Source organism: Anarhichas minor, unplaced genomic scaffold (assembly GCF_050575085.1).
Source record: "Anarhichas minor isolate MPS153535 unplaced genomic scaffold, ASM5057508v1 ptg000008l, whole genome shotgun sequence".
In the NCBI taxonomy this organism is placed as follows: domain Eukaryota; kingdom Metazoa; phylum Chordata; class Actinopteri; order Perciformes; family Anarhichadidae; genus Anarhichas; species Anarhichas minor.
The window spans coordinates 98645-118200 of record NW_027466454.1 but is presented as its reverse complement, the minus strand read 5'-3'; the positions used below and the strand labels follow the sequence as shown (position 1 = coordinate 118200).

At 43.3% G+C, this 19556-nt stretch overlaps 1 long non-coding RNA gene across 1 annotated transcript in view; it reads right to left on the bottom strand.

Annotated features, from left to right (window-relative positions):
- Positions 1–19055: 19055 nt before the first annotated feature.
- The window catches only part of LOC142945859 (uncharacterized), a 36194-nt gene continuing 35693 nt past the window's right edge, over positions 19056–19556 (bottom strand). The window contains exons 5-7 of the long non-coding RNA XR_012952948.1: positions 19434–19508; positions 19205–19324; positions 19056–19098 (exon numbers count right to left, since the gene is read on the bottom strand). This is a non-coding gene — a long non-coding RNA (uncharacterized LOC142945859). The remainder of the gene's footprint in view (positions 19099–19204; positions 19325–19433; positions 19509–19556) is intronic.

Genomic DNA, 19556 nt, shown 5'->3' with positions numbered 1-19556 from the left:
GGAGGCTTGAAATAATGAACATTATACGTATAATATAAACACATCTCCCAACGGAAGCTGGTGAATGTGAGAGAGAACAGCTTTGCTTCGTCGGAAACACTGTAATCTACTGAATCTACCGGCTGTAGAGCTCCCGTGTGTGCTGCATGTGTGTGTGTGTGTGTGAATGGCTGCCTCCTCTAGTCAAGCCTGCATGGCTATTGAAGGCAAAAACCAGTTCATTTCTTTGTTTAAACAAAACTAGGATTTTTCCGTCTCCACTCTGTATCTTACTCCTCACCCTGTTTTTTTCTGCCAAATAATCCCAGATGCTTTGAGTGACAGTTGCAATTTCCTATTAAATCTCTGAAATCCTCTCAGCTGTCATTAAAATTCTTACCATCCTTTGGAGAGACAGCGGGGAGGGAGGGGGATAGAAAAGGAGAAGTGGGACTAAAGGGACAAACATGAAAGAGAAAGCAGTGGTACAGATTTGCCTTTGATTCTCACCAATAAGCAGCTGATGTAATACGATATAAAACCGTGCTTCTAATGAGGCTGGGAGACAAAGGCTCAGAGATTGATGCGGATGTGGAAAATGAGTGCTACGTCTTGGGCTTCCTGCGTGACTAATATCATTTCTAATTCCTAATCTCGTCTGGAAAATTAGTAGTCTGTACCTGTGTTCCAAGCTGATTATTATCTTCCCTTCAGCTCCCTCAACATATTTAATACTTTCTTTTTCCATATTTCCATTCCTGGTTCTGTCTCTTCTCTGAACCAGTCTGACTTCGTACATCTTATTAGAGGAGGAAGGCTGCAGAGATGTTAATCTGCTATAGAATCTTTTGTCGTGCTGAAGCCTGAAGCCAACCAGCCTGCTTATGTTCTATTGCACAGAGAAAACTGCAATAACTAAATAATAGCTATCATTATTATAAGACCAATACAAAAGGCAAAAATAAAATCAATGACACATTAAGAGAAACTATGTGAACATAACATTTTTGATTAAGTAGCAATAAAACAAACGAGGAAAAAGGGCTAAAGAAAACCAAGAAATATATGATAAAAAAAAGAATACAGTTACATATGCAATTCTATTCATCAGTTACAACATGCGTCATGAGCAGATACATATATGAATAAGGTTATTCACAAGATGAATTGACTTAAATACAATAGAAGTGAACATGATTAAATAAAGGCATTCCCATGTAAGACAGCCTTAACAACGATGCTCCGTCATTTGGCTGCGTCTATACTCTGGGGTTATGATGCATTATGTTTATCATGAGTACTCTGACAGAATGTCAATATTATACTGCAAAAAGTGACTTTTTAAAATATTTTAAAATAAAAATTCTGAGCTTTCTCAGAGCAAATAAAGGCATCAACCAATCACATGTGGAACAAGTTGAGTTGCTTCTATTTTTATGAAACACGGAGGCACAGTAATCCCAACCACTATGTTCTAACCCTACACAATAAAAGCTCCAGATATATAAAACTCGCACACAAGCTTTTTGATTTTCCATGTCATGTGTGAAGGCCTTTGACATATTAACTGCCAGCAGAACCTCAGACTGTGTGCAGCATGAAAAGGGAAGAGCCACTCAGATATATAATTTAGGGGCAAGCTATGGACATTAAAAATGGCTCCATATATTCCCTCTTCTTGGTGTGTCAGGAGTCACATTCTGCAAAGTTAATAGTATAAACATGAGGAAATAAAAGCATGCAATTTGGCTTCAGAGTCTGTAAAACTCCAAACTGAGAGGTTAGGGTGATATTGATGAGATGGTCTTGCTGTAAGGAGATTCAAACAAAGACTTGATCAGATATCTCCCCTGGGCTTTTGACAAAATGCTCAAAATGGACAGAGAACCAAGTGATGAATGGATTTGTGCACGCAGATGGTCTCGGCCTATGAAAAAGATTTTTAACCAAATTCAGTCAAAGAAAATGTGAAGATGCTCAAATAAACATGCAACTACTGATAAGATGCAAGACTTATAACTCAATTAACAAGCATGCAGACACACCCCAACAAAGCAGTTATTTCTCTTTATGGACTATTTGCAATCAGCGTGAACTGTATTCAATTAGCATCTCGGCAAGCCTCCTTCCTCTTGTGAAATAAATGACACAAATCCATATTCAATGCATTGTAATGATTTAATGATGAGGGCTTTGCGTGCTGCATGCCATCTCGCGTTGCAATTGACCCACTCAATTAGTCCCACATCCGCCCACCCCCCCCCCAAAAATCTCCAAATCACAAGATGAAAGGGGTGTTGGCAGGAAAATAAACACAAACACAAAACACACACACGAGCAGGCATGTCATCCCATTCTGATAAGTCCCTCTCATCTTAACTGCATCGAAATGAAAAACCACACAAGTGATTTGCAAGTAATTTTTGCAGCGAGCTCAGCTGTTGGGATAGGCGGTGCAGACCCAGCAGCTGAGTGATTAAATAGAGTCGGGGCGGCCTTGGCTCCTCTTTAGAACCGTCTTTCCTTTTTACCCCTGCTTCTCCACACATCCCCTTCAATAAGGTGTAGTTTTTGTCCACATCTAGCTCCCTCTGTCCGTATTTCTTTTTCCTCACCTGTTCCTGCTATTTGCCGGTATCACAAGGCGGCGCCCCGGCTGCTCTGTGTCGTGGAGGGGGGCTAATAATCCATAATTTACAATAACACTCGTTAATAATTAAGGGAATTGGAGCGTTCTGAGACTCCAGCGCAATTACCCTCGAAGCCAACGCTGCGGCTGCGAGGGCTCACACTGCGGTTTGGCTGCTTTATTACAAAGCAGCAGTATCAAGCGGCAGAATACAGCTGGAGGGAAGCCAGTGGGAGGCGGCCTGAGATTGACCTGCACACAGAACGCCGGGGCAAGATGAGCAGTGGGACTAGTGCCCGTTACAGCACTGTGACTGTGTTTGCACATGCACAAGCCATGCTATCTGTTTTCACGGCAGGCAGAGGAGGAGATAGAGGGGAACGACGCGCCAGTTTTGTGGCTTCATGTGACAAGCAGATTGTTGGGATCTTGGATTGGTTAATAAAATGTTTAACCCAGGGCGCTGGAGTGACATTCAAAAATCAAATTTGACAGGCACAGTTGAAGGGGGTCCTTGAGCGAAATTTGATCGGCAGAAAGAGGAGGGAGGTCCTTTAGCACCGGCTTGACAGGCAAACAGAGAGAGCACCTGAAGGGAGAAACGCGTACCTGTCAGGGGCCTTGTGCTGGCTTTGATAAGCACAGTGAAACTGGAGCTCTACGCTGTGTGGAGCAATCAGTGTAGCCATATTGGACTAATTAAGTCTCTTAATGAGCTCTGCAAGGATTCGGTGACAGAGCTTTCTACCACACAAGCTTTCTCTGCGAGACGTCATCTCCACTTTCCTCCATTTGTGAGAATGAACCTGGGAAAGCAACTCAAGGCTGTTAACTCACCGGAGTCAGGGGTCAAACATGCTTCCCATAGTCCGACTTCTCATCCCCCGCCGGAGCCCCCTGTGACCTCCTGATCCTGCCTGCTCAATTGCCTGGCGAGTGAATCGAGGGCGATCTGGCAGCACTCCAGGTTAAAAGGTTCGACTTGAATTTCCAGCCAAAATCGCTACACTTAATTACCTATTTCTTTCCCTGTAATCACATTTGACACACAGCTCCCTCCTCCCCCCTGTCCCTGGCTCTGCAGCATGCCGCATATCCTCACACATATCCGTCAGCTTTTCTCTCACCCGGAGGCTTCTGAGAATACAACTCAGGAGAGACCATAACTTAGAGAAGGTTATTACCTTCACATAATTAGGACAGGATGCAGCATTTATAGGTGACCAATGACATTTAATACGTATATAAATTGTGAGGCCCGGGTTTCAAAAGACTTGTAATTTTTGTGTACGAGCTGCATCCTATCACTCAGCTGCATCAGCACTGCAGAATAAATTACTTGCATAAAGGCAAACTGCCTCGCTCATAAAGGAAAGGTACAAAATGAACATTGTTTCCGTTCCTCGGTCCCATCCGGATGGCTCAGGATGCAGCAACATTTTAATTCAAACCCTGGAGATGGGAAGAAGGGGGAAAGGGTAGTGTGTGTGTGTGTGTGTGTGTGTGTGTGTGTGTGTGTGTGCGTGTGTGTGCGAGTGTGTGACAATATGAGACCTGTCGTGCATGAAATTAAAAAATACCTCCAAAATAGTCCTGGCTGCGCTGCTTTTTGGCGAGCCCTCCTGGAAGTCTCTCTCTGCCTCTCTTTCTGTTTGTCTGCAGGGAAGGCAGATGTGAGATGGTGTAACCTTTAAGGAACGTCCAAATCGATAAATCTCTTCAGTTCTCCAGATCTCAGTGATGCTGTTGCCTGAAGCTAAAGGCTCGGGCTGGGATATGGAATATTTGCTCTGCCACTCGTTTTGTTTTGAACTGCCTGGTATCATTTGGGGAAACCTTTGCAGGGACTTCTCTCCCCCAATCCCTGTGTCCTTGTTTTTGGTGTGTACTCCCAAGGCAGACTGCCTGTAGCCAGAGTAGATATAAGATCCAACCATGCTCTAACTTAACCACTGGGCCGCATCAGAACAGGCCTGAGGAGCTGGCTTTGCATCCTAGTCTGACTGTTGAAGGAGGTGCCATCTAGACACGACCCTATAACAAAGTCCTATATCTTCCTCGAAAGCTCTAGAATAAGATGAAGTGGATTTTTATAAAAATAATCTTGTCAAATGACGGTCTAATAGTCTCCATCTTCACTGTCTTAATGACTGATACGACATGTTGATCTTGTGACTGGACCAATAACTCCATTCTCTGATGAAGACCATAAAGGCTCTAGAAAGAAAGCTGGTAAGTTTACCTTAATTTAAGTTTTTTTTTTGTTACTGTTGCCAAAGTCAATAATCGATTTCTACGCTCATGGACGTATATTGTTGCCATGGAAACCACCCTTTTTCTCAGTATTTGTTAACAGTTTGGTAAATGAGCGCCGTGAAAGTCACGATGCATCATCTGCAGTTCCTGTTTGCACTGACCATGAACTCTGACCATGAACTCTGGATTACTTCTGATACTAAAGAAACTGTCTGAACGTGGTAATTATGAGAAAGGTTTGATAGGCACATGTTCTGAGCAGAACATACTGCAGTAATCCAACCTGTCAGTGCTCTCTGATGGGCAAACTATGATGAAGACGACACTGTTTCTAAATTCCTAAAATGCTCATTCCTGTACTGTAATTCCTTCCTATCTAAAGTTTATTTCATATCTTACAAATGTGTATTATGATAATTAAAAATCAGCCAACGATATTGGAAATGCTGATTTATCAGTCTAGCTCTACTGGTTACCTGGTAACACAACTGCTCCCCAATCCAGTCTTCACTAGGTGGCTGAACACAGTGTGACTTTGAGCATTTGTGTAACACCCCGTTAGTCCCATGTGTGTGTCTCCTGAGTGTGTCAATCACCTGCCCCTGTTTTTTCCTCTGCCAACCCCACACACATATACTCCCATGCTTTCCCTGTTCCGGTGCCAGATTGTCTTTGTTCTACCCTGTGTGTTCATCGTCTTCCAGCATTATTCTCTGGTGTTAGTTTCTATGGTTTGTGACTTTGCCTTGTTTACAGACATCTTCAACACCTCCCTGGAGACATGCCATGTACCAGCCTGCTTCAAGGTCTCCACCATCATCCCCGTCCCCAAAAAACCAAGGATCACAGGACTCAATGACTACAGGCCCGTCGCCCTGACCTCTGTGGTCATGAAGTCTTTTGAGCGCCTTGTCCTGTCCCACCTTAAAACCCTCACCGACCCACTCCTGGACCACCTGCAGTTTCCCCTACAGAGCCAACAGGTCTGTAGACGACGCAGTCAACTTGGCCCTTCATTTCATCCTCCAGCATCTCGACACCCCAGGAACCTACGCCAGGATCCTGTTTGTGGACTTCAGCTCTGCCTTCAACACCATCATCCTGTCTCTGCTGCATGACAAGCTCTCCCAGCTGCACGTGCCCGACTCCACCTGAAAGTGGATCACAGACTTCCTGTCTGACAGGAAGCAGCGCGTGAAGCTGGGAAAGCATGTCTCAGCCTCTCGGACCATCAGCACCGGTTCCCCCCAAGGCTGCATTCTTTCCCCTCTGCTCTTCTCCCTGTACACCAACAGCTGCACCTCCAGTCACCAGTCCGTCAAGCTCCTGAAGTTCGCAGATGACACCACCCTCATTGGACTCATCTCTGGTGGGGATGAGTCCGCCTACAGGTGGGAGACTGACCATCTGGTGACCTGGTGCGGTCTGAACAACTAAAAGCTCAACGCTCTAAAGCCAGTGGAGATGGTTGTGGATTTTCAGAAGAATGCAGCACCACCTGCCCCTATCACCGTGTGTGACTCCCTCGTCGACGCGGTGGAGTCCTTCCGCTTCCTGGACTCCATCATAACCCAGGACCTCAAGTGGGAGCTTAACATCAGCTCCATCACAAAGAAGGCTCAGTAGAGGATGTACTTCCTGAGGCAGCTGAAGAAATTCAACCTGCCAAAGACAATGATGATGCACTTCTACACAGCCATCATTGAGTCCATCCTCTGCTCCTCCACCACAGTCTGGTGCTGCAGCCACAGCCAAGGACAAGGGCAGGCTGCAGCCCAACATTCACTCTGCCGAGAGGGTGATTGGCTGCAATCTGCCGTCCCTCCAGGACCTGTTCGCTTCAAGGACCCTGAAGCGAGCAATAAAGATTGTAGCCGACCCCTCTCACCCTGGACACAAACTGTTCATGCCCCTTCCATCTGGAAGGAGGCTGCGGTCCATCAGGACCAAGACCTCACGACACATGAACAGTTTCTTCCCATCCGCAGTCGGGCTCATTAACAGAGCCCGGGACCCCCACTGACTCTGTCATCCCCAGGACAATTACCTACCAGTCACTCCCCTGCACATCCCTTCATATTTAAATACACTTGTCACTTTTACATACACTTACATTACACTTGTTTAAAGTACTGTTATCTGTTTGTCTGTGCACATTAGTTTATATTATTTTATATGCTATTGTAAATTTGAATATGTTTCTATTTATTACACTGTGTTGATTGTTGTTGATTGTTTAATGTTATTGTCTAATGTACAGACGGACTTCCTGTGTATGACTGATTGGTGCCTATAAGACCTTGCCTTCTACCTCACCTGGTCTCCTGTCTATCTCTGCTCTGCCCCAGAACCATTACAGTTTGAGCTTTATTTCTCCTCTGCAGAGGATTGGAACACACATAAAACACACATGTTGTCTCAGGATCTCTGAGGCGGGAATTTGTATTCATGGACACAGACGTTTGATTACTGTCAAGGGAAGAGGCTCTATAGTGATGCGGGAACAGATGCTCTAGGACACATAGGGAGGGCTTAGGATACATGAAAATAGCAAACGCCTTTCCAAAGCCGCCTGTAGCTCTATAACACCAACTCATAAGCTAAAACCCAAAATATCCCCTGTCGATGAGCAAAGAGGCGAGAGAAAATCAATGTTTCTTAAGTAATTCACATCCGACTGACTTGACGGGTTTGCCACATCACTGTGCTCAGGGCTTAACCAGTGCAAACAGCTTATACTGGTCCCCTCCATCTGAAAAGGCCCATTCATGTTGAGCTTGTCAGCTCTGAAATCATGTAGCCTTCAGGTGGAATCCTTTCTGGAACTAAATAAATAAATGATCTGTCAAAGTCGGCACCTCTTTGTGTCACTAATGCCCAAGCTTCAGTGACATAACAAATATTACATTTATCTTGCACTATCTTTTTAGGGACTGAATCAGATTGCATGAAGTTACACGAGTCTTACATGCAATGACATCTGTACATATTTATTATTCAGGCCTGTTCAGTGTGTATAACAATATGTGTTGAGTTCCAGTCTTCATGGAGGATGTCACTAGTTTTGAGGTTATTTGGTCATAAACCAAAGTATTAATCATCTTTTTGATTGGATATTTCATTTTTTCTGGTCATATACATGAGGTATTTTACTCTCTTTTACACTCATCATTCTGAGAGTCATAATGATGTATTTGGGATAATTGGAAGCCCTTTGACTAATTGGATGTGTCAGATGAAGATGACTTGACATGAAATCGTTCCTTGATATTGGTGTCTATGGCTGTGGTTACACTCTCAATGTGACACACTCAAGTCTGTACCAAACACATTCATGTATAAAAATACAACAGCCTTTTTTTCGCTGCAGCACTGAACAGCGCGGCATCCCTAACACTTGAGATGCCGTACATGCTTGCAATTTGTCCAAATTAAATTCTAGTGCCCATATGGTCACTTGTGGGAACTCTTCTCTGCAAAGGAAGAGACTAATTAAAACTTAAGAGATGAATCCAAAGGAGTCTCCTAAACAGCAGAGAGCGAGCTCGACACATACACAGCACACACACACACACACACACACAGCACACACACACACACACACACACACACACACACACACTAATAAGGGACAAAGCTGGTGGATGTCAACACAGGATCTTCATGCAAAAAGATAATCAACTTGTCATTCACAACCTCACTGAATGACACTCTTTGCCTGTAAACGGTTTTTGATGGACTGCTGATGTTCATGTCTTTGCACTAGTTAAGATACTGGTTTGATAACTGATTTAAATACGCGGCATGATAACAATCAAATGTCAAAAGTGTTTCAATGCATACATCCTTACTATCTGTTTACAGTGGACTGGGCCAGCAGTCTTAATGTCACATTAAGAGCAGTGGTTTGAGATAACCATTATGCAACGTACTTTGACTTGACATGTTGTTTAGTTTATCCAATTCGTGAAGCATCGCGTTAGTTCATGCAGGACACGTAAGTCATACTCCCCAGCTGTATCCAGCTGACAGCCGGCCGATTGAATCATAGCTTCAAGGAAGACTGTAGCAGCAAAACCCATCAGTTCACTGAATTGAACAATGGTATTTTGAAAGAAGAAATCATTTTGCTTAAACAAATAGCATCTTTTAAATACAAAGAATTCAAATTCTACAGAATATTAAGAAACAAACAAATAGAAAACAGACTGCTGAAGAAGTTGCATGTCTCGGTCTGAGAAACCAATCAAATCCAGTTAATCCATCACAGCAGCTAGTGAGCGCAGAAGGTTTGAGAGCGCCCATAGAAAATGCCTCCTGATCTCTCAGAGCATCAGGGTGACAAGCTCCTGACTTCCATCTCCAAATGGAGTGGCTCCCAGTGGAAGTGCGGGGCAGCAGGATTCTGGCCGATCGATGGCTGGAGAGGAATATGAAGCATGGCCTCACCTCCGATGATAAATCTATCTCAGTGGGCGATATGAAGTATGCACACGCCACACCTGATGTATATGAGTGTGCAGGCTTGAGGCCCAGGCAAGGAGATTGATTAAATGGCTCTCTTGACTGTATGTGTGTGTGTGTGTGTGTGTGTGTGGTGCTCTCTGATACGTGCACACAAACACAGCCTTGTCATTTTGACTGAAAGCTTCAGGCTGTTGGCTGAAATCACGGCTCTCTAAAATTGAAACCATCCTTAACTCAGGGGACCTCTCTTCCCTCCTCCTCCTTTGTCTATGTTGTAGCAGAGCAGCAGTATCTCCAGATGCCATGACGCCCACTGGGAGCTGTTGTCTGGAGAGGGATTTAATTTTCTTTGGTGGACATACTATAAGCCTCCCATTGCCTCCGTCCACAGGGAAATGCCCACGTATAAAGGCTTCATTTATAAGTCCTCCTCACACTGCAGGGCCTCTACAGTGTGGTGTGCATTATCTAATGGGCAAAAAGGTCCAGACCTTATTTGAGCACCATCATCCTGTTGTCACCTATGGGAAGCTGCTGTTAGGCCCTTGACATCTGATCAGTAGTAGAATCACACAATTGGGCCGCACAAATGTTTTCTTATTTTTTCCCTTAATCTACAACTAGAAAAAACTTGGACACATCAAGGTTGTAAGCAGCAAGGACGTGGGATGGAGGGGGGTGTATTGGTCAGTGCTGCTGCGTATGCAGTGTTTCCCACACATAGACTTTACTTCGGTGGGGCCACCCAGGTATAATAACGTCTGCCCACGTTTTGCCCTTAGTTTTAGCGATTTAGCCATTTTAGCATTTTTTGTATCTATTTGTATCCGTCTGATAGAACACCATATTGTGTGTGATGTTTACAGCCATGCGGGTTGCAGGCCCAGTTGAGTAAATTGGATTAGTAATGAACTATTGTTCTGCACATGTGCATAGGCTGGTTCTTTGTATAGCTTCTTCGTTGGAACCAGAGGTGTCGTCCATCCACCGTCCTGCCTGCCACCACTCACCCCATCTCCATTCATCTTACCGTCTACCTTCACCTGAGGGAATTCTCCTCTCAATCGGACATCACAGTTCACCTGGAGTCCATTTCGCTGGACATTGTTTGTGCACAGGGAGGCGGGAGGACATTTGAGAACTCAACTCTTTCTTTTATCATTTTTTTAATTAAATTTTTTCCTGAGATCTCAGAGGTTTTTGATTTTCATATTACCTGCTTGGACACTTTTTGATGTGTGGAATTGTCAAATTGTTGTAGTATTGATTATTATATTGTGTTCTAATTAAACCTTTGTTAAAACCGTTGTTCGTGTAATTCGGGGTGGATATTTCTTGTCTGTGCAGCAGTCAGACGAGTGACCTATTAACCAGTCTCCTCATCGAACCTGGATTAGACTTGATAATTCCCCGATTGTCTGTCTATTCTGCACTGTCTCTACAGCGACAGCTGCAGGGGGGTTACACTGGCAGAGGATAAAAATCATTTGGTTCAGAAATGTGAAATATTCCTGAAGATACTGGGCTAAACGAGCACAGCTCATACACCATAAGTGTATTGTTTTCCTTTCGCAAAGCTTCCGCTCATAGTGAAACACAGTCCATCTCTCGTATCGACTCTCACACCTGAAAATTGTCAAATTACTTTCTAATTATGTTGCCAGCGCTGTCAGCTGAGTATTGGGGAGTTACATATTGGAAGCTTCTACAGCTCAATTACATGATCTCCCTGTCAATGAGGAATGACAGTGCATTTGGTCTAATTACTCACAAAAGAGTAAAAATAGGAGGGCGTCACATTAATGTCCTGCTTCAATCAAAACATTTGCCTGTCAAAAATCGAGCATCCAAGGTTTCACATCCCCTGTGATCTGACATATGTTCATTACCAACGTCTATTGGTCAGCTCTCAGAATGTCTGATTGTTAATAAGGATAGTACACAGCTATTTAAGATATTTGATTATTACCCTTCCACTTACATACATGTGCCAGGGAGGAGGAGGGGCTTACCTCCATGTAGATACCAACAGGTGGTTCAGATCCTCTTTGATACCCATAACGATTATTTCCTCTATTCATATCCATCATCAATCATGTTCAAAATAACCACTGTTGCTACTTTGTGCCTGTCAAGTCCCAAAGACGTTGGACAACCAAACGCCGTCGTGGCTGGGTTCATAACATCATCAGGAGGCGTTTCACTGTGTTCACTATGTCCACCACTTCACACCACTGAATTATCTGGTTTATTACAGTGGAATGAACCCAAACTAAACTGATTTTACTGTGATTTAATTGCAATAAATGAATAAAACAGGATGCAAAAATAACTACATAATGATGTTGATTTGTAAAAAGTCTGAAATCATGCTTTGTCAGTTCTGTCTGCAAGAAGACAAGCAAACAAGTTTAAGAATGCTTGTTCTCTGCTATGCTAACATTGTAGCTGCTCCAATCGACACTCAAAATAACGTTCTCTAAATTCAGCATAAATACAGTGGTGACATTGTTTATACATGTAGTTTGGTTTGGTCTCTGTGACAATATGAAGTCCTATCTTGGAGCTCTGTTTGACCACAGATGGCTATGGTATTTTTTTCCTGCATTTTCGATCCAACAACTCTCCATACTGCTTTGTGCATTTAAATCCCGCCCACACCAGAGGAGAAAAAAATCATCGCTCTCCATGGATTTGTATTGTGTGTAGGTGCCTCCTTGTCACTTCCGTCTGCTAGAAAACAACAGTCACATGCCTAAAAGCTGCTGCATGAAGGGATGCACAACCAACAGGATAAAGTACAAAAGTGAGGCATCAGCAGAAAGAATGGGAAAACTGTGGGATCCTAACTACACTTCTGTCGGTTAAACTAAAGGATTTTGACAGAATGCAACTTGTGTTATGGTTATTGTATGTATGTGGATACATCAGCAAGCCATGTAGTATCATCTTTGCAAGTGCTTTAGCTAACTAGTAGCTTATAACACATGGCTATGCTAACTTGTGTAACTTTTAGTTATCAACTGCACCCCAGTTTTTACAGTATGATGCATTGTGCTTCGTCTCCATTCCCATCGCCCGACGCAAGTCCATATTTGTGTCTTTGCATTGACTTGGTATTTGGTCGCGCTGTGCAAAAAGTTTGCTTCGTGTTTGTTGTGAAACCACACTGATGAAGGCCCATAGCAGCCATCAAAGTTTAGGAACTTTGTTTTACAAATCTTTTATTTTTTTTACATATATATATAATTCTACAAGTAATATTACAGGTAAAGTCAATTTACTTTACATTAAGGCCCTAGAAACATATTGTCTCAATCTGCTTCTTACTATGAATAATGAGGTCCTACATGGACACAAGATGTCATGCTGGTGTTAAAAGAGTTTTGGTTATTTCACAATATAAGCCCATTAGTGCATCGCTCGTTTGGAGCGGGCTGATTGCTAGGCCCCCAAAAGTGCCCCTGGTGTGTAAAGGCCTCAAGGCAAATTATAATAATTTTATGAGAGAATAAATATAACATCCAAAACCAATGATTTTGATGTGAATCACCTCATAATGTTTTATCGTACTAAAACAGAAAGACAAAGATGCTACGTAACTTACCCTACAGATGAAAGACACTGAGAGATCATTTAATGTAGGAAACATGATTTACACTCACTGTGTTAATCTCTAATTTACAGCACATTGTGGTGGCTTGGCCTTCCTTGTAGCTATGCTGCTAGCAAGCCTGAAAATGACAGCAATAGGGATAATTGCATGATGAAAGGGACAAACTGGGGAGAGGACCCTCTCGATGTCTGCTGTGGACTAAAATGGACACAACCTGGTGGGTGCTTTTCAACTTCATCAGCTGTGGTGGCTAGTTGTGTAGTTCCCCCCTTCCTCTCAGTAATTAGGCTGCGTAACGTCAGTCTGCTGGAGGAGCCATTAGTGCATAGCGGGGACTGATGGTGCTCTTACCCAGCCCAACTCTTTCCTTGTCCAATCAGCTTGTGTGTGTGTGTGAGAAGTTCATGTGTCTGAGTTAAGCTCTCCCCAGCAAAGCCTGCACTAAATGAACTGCATGCGCTGATCTGAAAGAAAGCCTTTAACATCCTAATCATCCTTCAACTTCTCCACAAACTCGATGATTACGCTCAGCTCCCCTGCTCTGCATGAGACACAGGATATTGGAAAAGCTCCGCCATGATTTACAGTCTTTTCAAAAGCCTGCCGTATCTCTGTGATAAATCCGCTGAGGGTATGAGTGAGAGGGTGCTGTGCTTTTACTCCAGGCTACAATGAAAACAGACCTCGCGATACATCAATAACTGCACTGAGGGAGCTGAATATTTCAGGGAAATTACTGAGATGTCTTGATATTCCAGGGAAAATATCAGAATGAGATGCAGAGTTTGAGAATTGTTTTTCACTGTAGCTCCTTCCTCTCATTCTATTTTCACTTTTCCTCAGTCTTGATCCTCATCTCATGTCCGATAACGTTGAATAAAGACGGATCTGGAATCAAGATTACCTGCTTTAAAGGTTTGGAATCAGGGGACGCGCAGAGTTGACGGTGTCGGAATAAAAGCATATTTATCTTCAAAGAGACACAGGTGCTGAAGTTGTTTCCCTGCGTCGGGTATCAGCGTTTCAAGAGGCCTCCTATACGTAACAGTCACGGCTTTGAAGTTGTAAAAAAGAAGCTCTTGTTCCTCATTCTGATTGCCGTTACGCTGAGCCAAGAGAGAAGCAGAAGGTCACTCTTTTTTGTCCGACATTCCTCTAACATAGAAAGCCCTGTGAGGTGGTCAGGCCAAGGCCCCTGAGGATTGTGGGAAAGAGGAGGATAATAATGGGGGGGGGGGGGGGGGGGCGGACAGATAGCAATGCTACCCTGTTGGGAAAAATCTAGCTGACATTTGGAGATAGTCTCTGTTGCCTCTATTGAGAGTAAAGGTGTGTTAGTCTAACATGGATCCCCTGCTTCTTCTGGATCTGCTTTTTGGTGTGTGTGCATGTACATATTTGTATATGTTTATAATCTGTGCATGTTATAGAGCAACAATTCAAATTCTACAATGAAATCTGGAATATTTTTATTATTGTGTTTGTTATTTTTTTAAATTATTATAATGAAAGTAATAATTTACGGATAGAGAATCTTCATCAAAAAACAAATGTTTCATTGAAATCACTCTCAGTTAAGTGCTTTGAAAATAACCTAAAATCATGTGTCCCTTGATGTAATAGCAGCCATGTTGGCATGTCATTGCAGGGTAAACACAGGTGTGATTAATACATTAATGATGGTGTTGTGCAATCTGGCTCACTGGAATGACTGCGACGCTAACTAGAATGGGACCATGATTCATTTGATCCATTACACCTGTGTTTACCCTGCTACGACACGTCCAAAGGACTGCTGTGAAAAGGGGTCTAAGAAGTAGACCCAGGAGTTTTCTACAAAGCAGCTCCAACCTCTGTAATGATGTCAGACAATCAGAAATGAAATAAACACAAAGTTTTTTGAGACTTTTCAAGGCCAGGACCCAGTATTATGAAGCAGGATTTGGGGTTAGTGAGGTAACTTCAGGGTCTGGGTTATGAGTCACCATGGTAACTGATGCTGAACAACTGACCTGCTCTCAGTAGGTGGATCTTTAGATCTTTAGAATATTACGAAAATACGAAGAAGTTATAGTCATAATCCAGACTGAAAGCTACACAGTTTAAAATGACACATGCACAAATGACTGTGTGAATGTGTAAATTAATAGATTCATAATATTACTGCTTAATCTTCAGCATGATATATCTGACTATCATTTTGTGCGTATTCCGTTAGGTTAATGTGCTGCAGGTGTATTATTATGGGTGCATGACAGTATATTAGCCTTATTCTATCAGTGAGAAAGAATAAAGCATTGTGAAATGCACAACAATAATTATTATGCGGAATGATGTCATCTTTGACGTCACAACCTTCCTGGCCGCAATCATTTTTTCCCACCCGACTCTTATTGCCGTTCCCTGATATTCTGACCCTAACCCTAACCAATCTCACTCCTAATGCCTAAACCTAACCAACCCAACAGACGAAGGCTATGAGTAGGCTACTGGCAAGAATGTCTGTCTGTTATTGAATAAACACAATATCTCAAAAAGTTCAAGAGTGATAACATGGCCAAGGATGATGCTGAAGGAACACAGGCCTGACCCCGGCAGGAGGTACCGTTGGCCAGTCCTCTGGCTCCTCTGGTCATACAAAACCAAGTAGGACCACTGCAACAAAACCCTGTTTATGATGCGATGCCCATACATTCAACTTTTCATTTGAAGAAGAATAAATATGTTTTATTTCTTAACATTAAAATATCTGAAGAACTGTCTCTATGGTAAATACGATGATATATCAGCCTGTCTAGTGTGGACACGTGAGCCAAAGCAGAGTGCACATGTTTGTCTTCCTGCAAGTGTGTGTGAGAAGGAACAAACAATGTAAATAGGTGCGATGGCAATGATAAATTCTTGTCATAATCTGGGTTTACCTCGGGGTCGTCTTTCTTCTTCCTCCAGATAGAGAAACTCTGTGGAGTTCCTTATCACACAGCCAGAGATAACAGGGCTCCAGTACAAAGCAATGATCCCGTCTGTTTGCTGACAAGTGAAGCAGCTTGAATCCTGGTGGAGGAATCCCACCTTGTTCTGGGACTGAGAGCAGACGATAGAGACAATATAGAGAGTATATAGAGAGCTCATTTACATGAAGAGTTTGACAGATAGAGACACTGAGGAGAGAACGGCGAATACACCCTAGTTTGAGTCAAAGCAGCGAGCAGGGATTCACTGCATCTACTGTACCTGCACATCCTTCTCATCCTACAACTCTATGTTACTCTCCCATCGGTTCACAGACAATACCGTCAAATAATGAATTCGCTTGCAGCAAGCAGCAGCCTTTTCTCTACATCCGTGTTTGCTTTGTTTCTTCCGGTTTGATTTTCTCACACTGGCACAAGAACGACTTTGAACTGCATCATTACACAATGATAGGATTAACGTTTGCACAAATATATTTAACAAAAGATATATTTAGGCCAGAGTGTTGTGTTTAGGTAAAAGAAAAACATAACCTGATTGACATTGATTTCAACAAATGATTGTTTTTCATGACAAATTACGTTGTCAGTTGTTGTTAACAGTGACCTTCAGGTTACATAAAAGATGAAAGTCTCTATCTAGAGCCAGAAGACCTGCTCCCTTTGTAGATAGGACTCAGGCCATGTCCACACTACTCCGTTAAAAATGATCTCCGTCCACACGGCGCTTCAGCATCGTTTTCGAGATGATCTCCGTCCAGTATAAAACACCTGAAAACCAATATCACGTGACTATTCACGTACACTGGGCATGCGCGTGGGTGCCGATGTCGTCTTGATACTTAAGATCTTCTCTAAAATCTTTCTCTATAAACTCAAACAGACACATTTAGTAGAAAGTTTTAGAAGTTTTATTTTTCAGACTTTAGTTAGTTACAGCGCTGCGGGTCTTGCTCTATCTCTCTCTAACACATCACATTTACTTTAAAATCAACACTTACACATAAAGGTTTACTAGATTATGGGTCCATAAATGTGGTCAACACACGTCTCTCACTCGTTCCCTCTCGGTTTCGTTGTTGTTGTTCTCACTCGTAGCTCTGCTGGTGGCTTAGCTATCTGTCCTACTGGAGAGCAATTACTGTTTTGTTCCTTTATATTTCATCTGCGGACTTCATAATAGTTGTGCAGAACAAAATAAGCATTAATAAGGACAGGAAAGTCCTCCGTTTTGTGTCCATCACCCTCCCTAAAGCCACTAACCGTGACTTCAGACGGCCGGTACGTAGGTCTGATAACACCGCTGGACACGCCGCTCGCTAATTGCTCCAATAACAGCTGCTTCCTCTGTAATAATGCAGACTTTAACAGCACAACAGCTGCTAGTAAAGACAACAAGGTCAGCAATGCCTGTAATCAGTTGTCCATGTTGAATTAACCTGGGCCCCGTTCCTCGTACGTGGCTAACTGACTTAGCCGGATATTTTTCAGGATAAGATGACGTAGATCAGGCTTTTCGGTTCCATGAAGCAAGTTTGGCAAAATCACCATGGCAACAGATCCATAAGCTTGAACCTGCTCCAGCGCAGGCTAACTGAAGGTAGCTGGATAAGCTTGCCACTCCCCCGGAAAAAAATGGCAGCTCCCTTCCTCAGAGATCCCATTGATCAAGGAGCGATATTAGTTAGATTAATGTTTTATAGCATCATGATGACTTCCTATATGAGCGCTATCGATTCTGCCGACAAGGAATCATTTATTTACAGACCTTCTCGAGCCATACATTGCGAACACCACACGCCGCAGCCGAGCATTGACTGTCTCACAGACTGTATGCATAGCCTTGCGCTTTTTTGCGTGTGGTACATTTTTGTACAGTGTCGGTGATGCGGAGAACATCGGGAAAGCCGCTGCATGCCGTGCTGTTCGTAAAGTTTCATTGGCGCTGAAGAAACTTATGGATGTGTTCATTACATTCCCTGGCCATGTCCGAGTAAATTCAATCAAAGAGGGCTTTTATGGAATTGCAGGTAATTGAGTTATTCAATATTTCACCATTTAATGAAAATGCATTCCTATCACTATTCATTACGGAGCTTATCATTATGCAGAGTTTCCCAACGTCATTGGCGCAGTGGACTGCACGCAGATCCCCATCAAATCGCCCTCTGGCCCAAACGAGGCAGATTTCGTCAATCGAAAAGGCTTTCACAGCATTAATGTGCAGGTACTTATCACATATTTTTCCTCAAATTGCATTGCTATAAAAACAATCATATGTCTTTGACAATAGGGGTCATGGACCTTGCAATTGCCTGCTGTAGGCTACCCATGTACTGTACAATACCCATGACTTGACCGCAATTCATCATAGATGATCTGTGACTCCACCTGCCTCATAACACATGTTGTGGCCAAGTGGCCGGGCTCCGTCCACGACTCCAGAATATTCCGAGAGTCTACACTGTGCCACAGCTTCGAGCAAGGTATAGCAAATCTCATGTCATTCAGAAATTGCTTATTTTATGTAGAGGTGATCTATCATTGTACATATATACTAGGTCACTACGATGGACTCCTAATTGGAGACAGGGGTTATGCCTGCAAGCCCTACCTCATGACCCCCTATGTAGACCCAGCACCAGGCCCTCAAGCCCATTTCAACGGGGCTCTTGCTTGAACGAGAGCCCGGATTGAAATGACCTTCGGCCAACTGAAGGCCAGATTCACATGTCTGCGGGGGCTGCGGGTGGCACCAGACAGGGCATGTGACATCACTGTGGCATGTGCAGTGCTCCATAATGTGGCTACAATCAGGAAGGAGAGGGTCCCAGTTGTCATGGACCATCCTGAGGATGACCTAGAGCCAGTCCACTTGGATGAGCAGACCGGACCGGCTGCAAGGGACAGAATTGCCCACCATCATTTTAGTTAGGTGTTCAGATTACTTTGGGTAATGTTGGACTCAAACCATGTTTTTCTCTTTATGTTTGCATGTTTCATTTATATGGTTGTCTATGTCCCATGCTCCCAAATCACTAAGTCAATGTCCTGTATATGACAGTATACTTGGCAATAAAAATTATTCTGATTCTGAATAGAGGAACATGTTCAAGAATAATTTAAGAGATCCATGTTGTAGAAGAAAGTCTTTATTTGGTTGGAGTCTATTGGTCAGCCTGTAAATGAAGGTGCACAAGAAAGAAGAATTTCAGTTCAGTTACAATTCATGCCAAAGCTCACAAATACTTTAGGCAAAGCTTTGCTTTACATGGTTACACTTACATCCAGCTGCTGATCGAGTAACGCGATCTCCTTGTGGAGCTTTCGCATTTTCAGCTGGCGGTACGCTATCTCGGTACGTAAGTACCGCTTGTACAGCGTCCGCACATCTTCATGGTCACCCTGAACAAAAGACAAGAAAACCATTTATAACTTTGTTCAGTGTGGTGGTCAGATGCCAACTAAACTCAGACCTCCCATCACAATGTGAGGGTATTAAATGAGAACTCACATCCCCATCCCCAGTTCCAGCAGAGTGAGAGGGGCCAGGCTCCTGCGGCTCAGGCCGTGGTCCAGCAGGATTTGCCTAAAGGAATGCATTGATGTAGTCAAAATACCACTCACAAGGAGTGAG